The sequence below is a fragment of the Astatotilapia calliptera genome, chromosome 5, assembly GCF_900246225.1.
Source record: "Astatotilapia calliptera chromosome 5, fAstCal1.2, whole genome shotgun sequence".
In the NCBI taxonomy this organism is placed as follows: domain Eukaryota; kingdom Metazoa; phylum Chordata; class Actinopteri; order Cichliformes; family Cichlidae; genus Astatotilapia; species Astatotilapia calliptera.
Genome location: NC_039306.1, coordinates 37724691 through 37730982, shown reverse-complemented (window position 1 = coordinate 37730982; position 6292 = coordinate 37724691). Strand labels below are relative to the sequence as shown.

The window sequence follows — 6292 nt, the reverse complement described above, 5'->3', positions numbered from 1 at the left end:
ATATCAGATGCCTTACAAATATCATTTATATAAATAATAAATAATTTTGGACCCAGTACAGAGCCTTGTGGAACACCACAAGCAATGTCCAAGCATGATGAGGAATGGACACCCAGCTTCACAAATTGTTTCCGGTCACTTGAATAATTTTTCACCCATTGCAGTACAACCCCCCTAATCCCATACCGTTCCAGTTTATTAATTAATATGTCATGATTGATTGTGTCGAATGCTTTCTTGAGATCCAGAAATACTCCAGCTGCATACTGTTTCTGATCTATAGCATTCGTAATCTCCTCAATTGATTCGATTAATGCCAGAGATGTTGATCTTTTTGATCTGAATCCATATTGACTGTCAGAGAGTAATTTATATTTATCTAAGAATTTGTCTAATCGTTTATTAAACAGGTTTTCTAGGATTTTGGAGAATTGTGGTAGTAAAGAAACAGGCCTGTAATTTGTGAAGTGGCGTCTATCCCCGGTTTTATACAGCGGCACAACTTTAGCTATTTTCATTTTGTTTGGCACTTTTTCCGTCTGAAATGATAAGTTGCAAATATATGTTAGAGGTCCTACAATTCCTTCAATGACCTTCTTGACGATTTTCATGTCAATATCATTACAATCAGTGGATGTTTTATATTTACACATGTGTACAATGTCAATTATTTCTTTTTCCTCCACTGATGTGAGGAACATTGAGTTAGGGTTCCTATCAATCAGGTTTTCACTACAGTCTACTGATGGCAGTGACTCAGGAATTTGTTCTGCCAGTTTTGGTCCAATATTTACAAAATAATGATTAAAGCTGTTGACCTTATCAGCAGTGTTTTCCATAATATTGCCATTATCGATAAAGTATTGTGGATAACTTTGTTGTCCAGAATTATTTTTAATGATACCGTTTAAAACATCCCATATTCCTTTCATATTATGTTTATTGTTGTTCAATATTTTACTATAATACTCCTTTCTACATACACGTATAATATTGGTCAACTTATTTTTGTATTTTTTATATTTATTTTCAGCATCTTTTGTTCTTTGTTTTAGGTATTCCCTATAGAGTGTATTTTTCTTTTTACATGCATTTTGTAAACCCTTAGTGAGCCATGGTCTATCTGAATATTTGTGCTTTCTGTTGTATTTTATTGTTGGACAGTTTTTATCGTACAACTCCATGAATATTCTTAAAAATATGCCATATGCAATATCAATATCAGCTTCTTTGTGCACCTTGTCCCAGTCCTGATTTAATAGATCGTTCTTAAATGCAGTCATAGTTTCTTCTGTCCTTACACGTCTGTATCTCAGTTGTTCTTCATGCTGATTTTTCTTATAATTAGTGTCATAAACTGCAAAAACTGGTAGGTGATCACTGATGTCATTAATTAATATTCCGCTCACAATGTTGTTTTCCATATTGTTAGTGAAAATATTGTCAAGTAAGGTGGCACAATGTGGTGTAATTCTGCTAGGCCTGGTTATTTTAGGATGTAAACTCAAACTGTACATAGTGTTTAGGAATTCGTCGCTCATTTTATGCTTTTTTGGATTCAACAGGTCAATATTAAAATCACCACAGATAAACATAACTTTTTGATTTGTTTTAGAGAATATTTCCTCTATGAAGTCATTAAATACTTGAATACTAGAGCCAGGTGTTCTATATATACAGCTAATTATTACATTTTTTTCTTTTTCCTTATAAATTTCAATTGTTATACATTCTAGTAAATTATCAATTACAGTTGTCATACTTTCTACCACCTTGTAGTTTAGGTTTTTATCCACATACACAGCTACTCCCCCTCCACTCTTGTTCCTTCTATTTACAAAATTCACTTCATATCCCTCCAGTCCAAAGTCCATTCCTTTCTCCGCATTGATCCATGTTTCAGAAATGGCAATAATTCCAAATGGATTTGTCAACTCATTTAGATATTCCTTTATATTGTTGAAGTTGGCATACAGACTTCTGCTATTAAAATGGATTATTGATCATTTATTTTCCGTGTTGATGGTGTGCTTAAACTGTTCATCAGTGAAGTAGCAGCAGTTACAGCTGATGTTGTAGAAGAAATTATTTTCCGGGTCTATATCCTTTTCTAAGTCTAGAACATTATGGTCTGTGTATCGAAATGTTCTCAGTTCCAGATTATCATAAAGAGAATTCCAATGACTCATGTTGATATTGTTGCCGGATGCAGATGAAGTTCTTTTGGACTGTGCCATGTGTTGTGTTGTGTGTCACGTCACATGTGTATTCATACCTCCAGAGTAAGTTGACCTCAGTATTTGTCCAGCTCCTCCATATTTCTGATGACCAACACTTGTTCCGGTGTTCCATTGAGTTTAATGAATACTTTGCAGTTGGTGGTCCATGTATTTTGAATTTTTCCCTGTTTCTTCAAGTAACGTGCTTTCCTGGCAATGTCCGCATTTCTTTTTATCAGATGTTCGTTCATGAAGACATCGGATCCTTTCAGTTTCCTTCCTTGTTTTAACAGTGCTGTTTTCTGTTTTCTGTTTGCAAATCTCACAATGATGGCTGGTTTGTCACTGTCATTTTTTCGGGGTAGAGGGTGGCAAGCCTCAATGTTGTTATAATCCACTTCCACACCTTTGGACCGTAAAAAGGTAACCACTTGATGCTCCGTGGAGTTGACATCTTCCTCTCCTGGCCCTCCTACATTGTCAGTGGCGACCGCCCGGGCGTATGACCGGGGTTTGATGCGAAGCCCCGTGATGATAACATCGTTCATCCGGGTGTACTGCTCCAAATCCGCCACTCTGTTCTCCAGGTACGCCAGCCGCCGATCCTTCTCGGCGTTCTGGATGCGGAGAGCCTTAACTTCCTCGACCAGGTCCAGGATGGCTTTCTGCTGCAGTTTGACAGTAGAAATCTCCTCTGTCATAAACTCCAGCGACTTCTTAATATCGTCTCCTTCCTCGGCTGACAGAACTTTTTTCGGGCCCATGCTGAGAGACGCTCTTGTAGCGTTGCCGTGACGACCGGCTAGCTAGTTGATGCTAGCGTCCTTCCTCTCTCTCACCGCTACGGTTCAAAAACATCAACTTCTGAGTTTTCCAGAGGTCGCAAATGACGAGCCACCACTTCTGGACGGTTTCCCACACACGCTCTCAAAGTTTAGTATCCCCGGAGAGATGCCGTTTTCAGGAGATATGTTAAGTTTGCCAACGTTTCATTCAGTGAACAATTGATCAATTGTTCACTGAATGAAACGTTGGCAAACTTGTTTTCTAACAGTAAACATTTTTCTAACATTTGTTTCCAGTTTCTGTCTTTTCATGTGTTGTCCCGTAATCTGAACTGGAGCCCAATGAAGCAGAGTGTAATCACCTCCTACGAGCCATCCTGTCACAGTGAGTGGAAGCTGCAGTATCATATACTGGCTCTTTGTCATTTACAATGTGAGCTATTCATGGTGGCCTAAAACAAACTGTGTGCACGCACTTGTTGTTAAAGGGAATCCTCCTGCAAAGCCACTGTGGAATATACTAGGCACAGGTACACGCACACACAGGTCTTTATCGCCAAGTTCCACATTTATTTACACTTTCACACACTGATACTATCGCACAGAATGACAGCTGTGCATCCCAGCTGATGTGTGTCTCTCTTTCTCCTCTCCCGCTCCTCTCCGTCTCACTATAACACAGGGGAGGGAAACCATCATCAGTCCATAAACAACATCAGCTGTTCTTACCGGCCTCGCAGCGCCGCCCTGATGAGCCTTCCGCTCCACTCCTCCCCTGCAGCTGCGCCCGGGGCCACGCCTCCGCCACAGCCACAAGTCAGCGTCACCTCTGTTTCCTGCTTGTCCAAAGTGAACCGTGATGAAAAGATGAATTCATACAGCAGTGAAGCAGCAGGATCATCATGGACGCACGAGCTTGTTTGTTTTGTGACACCACAAGGGAGCCTGGAGTGACTGGAGCTCCACTGGATCATCACCAGTAGGAAGAAAAAAAACCACCACGTGGAACATTTTTGTAGAATCGTTGCAAATTTTCCAGCACACACTGGATGTGATCTGAGAATGCAGTTTCTTGCAACGTGTACTCAGATATTTATGCAATACTTCTGTAAGAATGCTGTTTGTTGACTTCAGCTCAGCATTCAGTGCAGTCATTCCCTCCAAGCTGATCACCAAACTTGTGGCTCTTAGACTCAGCAACTCCATCTGTACCTGGATCGTGGACTTTCTGACCAACAGACCCTGGCATGTAAGGTCAGGCCATAACTGCTCTACCACCATCACACTCAACACTGGCACTCCACAGGGCTGTGTGCTGAGCCCGTTCCTCTATGACTGCAGACCTCGGTCCAGATCCAACTCCATCATCCAGTCTGCAGATGACACCGCAGTGACTGTCTCATCAGAGACAATAATGAGTCTGCTACAGGGAAGAGTAAAGCACCTAGCTGTGTGGTGCTGACAATAACCTGCTCCTGAGTACCAGCAAAACCAAAGAGCTCACTGTGGACTTCAGGAGGGAGAACAGAGACCCCCCATGTCCCCATCTACATAAATGGCACAGCTGTTGAACGGGTCTCCAGCTTCAAGTTCTTGGGGATCCACATCTCTGAGAATCTGTCCTGGTCAACTGACAACTCCAGCCTGGTCAAGAAGGCCCATCAGCGCCTTTTTTTCTTTATGATACTGAAGAAGAACCACATGTCTGCTGACATACTGGTTAACTTCTACCACTATGTGATAGAGAGCATCCTGACCAACTGTGTCACAGTGTGGTATGGGAACTGCTCTGTTGCTGGCCACAAGGCACTGCAGCGTGTGGTGAAAGCTGCCCAACGCATCACAGGGACTCCACTTCCTGCCATTGAGGATGTCCACAAGAAGAGATGTCTATGCCGAGCACGCATCATTCTCGGGGACTCCTCTCATCCTGCCTCCAGCTCCTCCCCTCCAGAAGGCGCTACAGGAGCCTTCAGACTAAAACCAGCAGGTTTAGGAAGAGCTCCTCCCCCACAGCTGTCACCCTACACTGTTCACTGTTACAGTCTGTTCAGAGAGCTACGCTTCCACTGCTGCAGATATATTCATAGCACTCTGTAGATCTGTTTACCTCACACCGATACATCTGCATATATGTAGCACATCTGTATATTTGCTCTTATTGCACTTACTGATAAGATGCAAACTGTATTTTGTTAGCCTGTATTGGACATGTGTAATGACAGTAAAGTTTAATTCTAAATGCTAAACATTTAAACAAAAGCAGCTCCACAGCTACAGGAGAAGTTTTTAGAAGTGAATTTTAGAAGGCCAGTAAAGAGAGCATGGAGACAGATGGAGGACGCCAAATCCACTGAATCTACACGCTTCCTGTTTCCACCTCATCCTTCCAGTGCTCTACTATACTCCCTGCTCTCTCTACCACAGCTGCCTTTGAACTTGCCTGGGCCAGGTCTGAGTCCAGCTTTGGTACTCCTGCCAGGTCACATGACACAGGGGTGTGGTCTGATGTCAGCAGGCAGGTCAGTGGAGCCCTCTGGTGGTGGCAGTGAAACAGGAGGAGGCCTGAGAACAGACAGCATGTCAGGGTTTCTGGGTCTTTGACCCAGTATTCTTAGTTCATGTTCACTGTTTATATTCTGTCTGCTTCACCTCCTGTTTTATTGTGTTAGCCTTGGTCCATGTGCATTATGTTCCGTCCTCTTCCCGTTTATCATTAGGTCATTATGTTCAGCTGTGTACTCACCAGGTTCTAATCTCTCATCACTCAGCCTGTGTATTTATGTCCCTCAGTTCAACCAGTCCAATGTCGTGTCATTGATGTTATTGTGATGTTGTTCTCGCCCCTGTTAGGTTGTCCTCTGTTCAGTTCCGTCAGGTCAGCCGGTCAGTTGTCAGTCAGTCTTTCATTCATCCATTCAGTCAGTCGTCCAGCCGTTTCCTACTTCTGTTCTGTTTGTTCACTCCGTTGACAATAAAACACCAATCTTCACCTACCTGTGAGTCCAGCGTTTGGGTCCTCCTTCTTTCGTCCACGACCTCATCCTGACACAGCAGGCTTAACTAGCAGGACAAAGTAGCATGTAGTACTTGAAGGAGTCATCACAGCCAATCAGCTCTCAGGAAAATGGAACATCACATACATTCGCTCTTCTTTGATTTTCATCAATGTATTTCCTTTGAAATTTAAAAAATTTACATTTTTTTTAATTTGAAAATATTTCCTTCTGTCAATATTTCTGCCTGATTAGAAGCTCACTTCCTGTCACTCTACAATAAAACAATGTA

At 42.2% G+C, this 6292-nt stretch overlaps 1 long non-coding RNA gene across 1 annotated transcript; it reads left to right on the top strand.

Annotated features, from left to right (window-relative positions):
- The first annotated feature begins 3401 nt into the window (after nucleotides 1-3401).
- Nucleotides 3402-6000, top strand: LOC113023099 (uncharacterized). The gene is made up of 2 exons (XR_003272503.1): nucleotides 3402-3534; nucleotides 3687-6000. It is a non-coding gene; the product is annotated as an uncharacterized LOC113023099 (long non-coding RNA).
- Nucleotides 6001-6292: the final 292 nt, after the last annotated feature.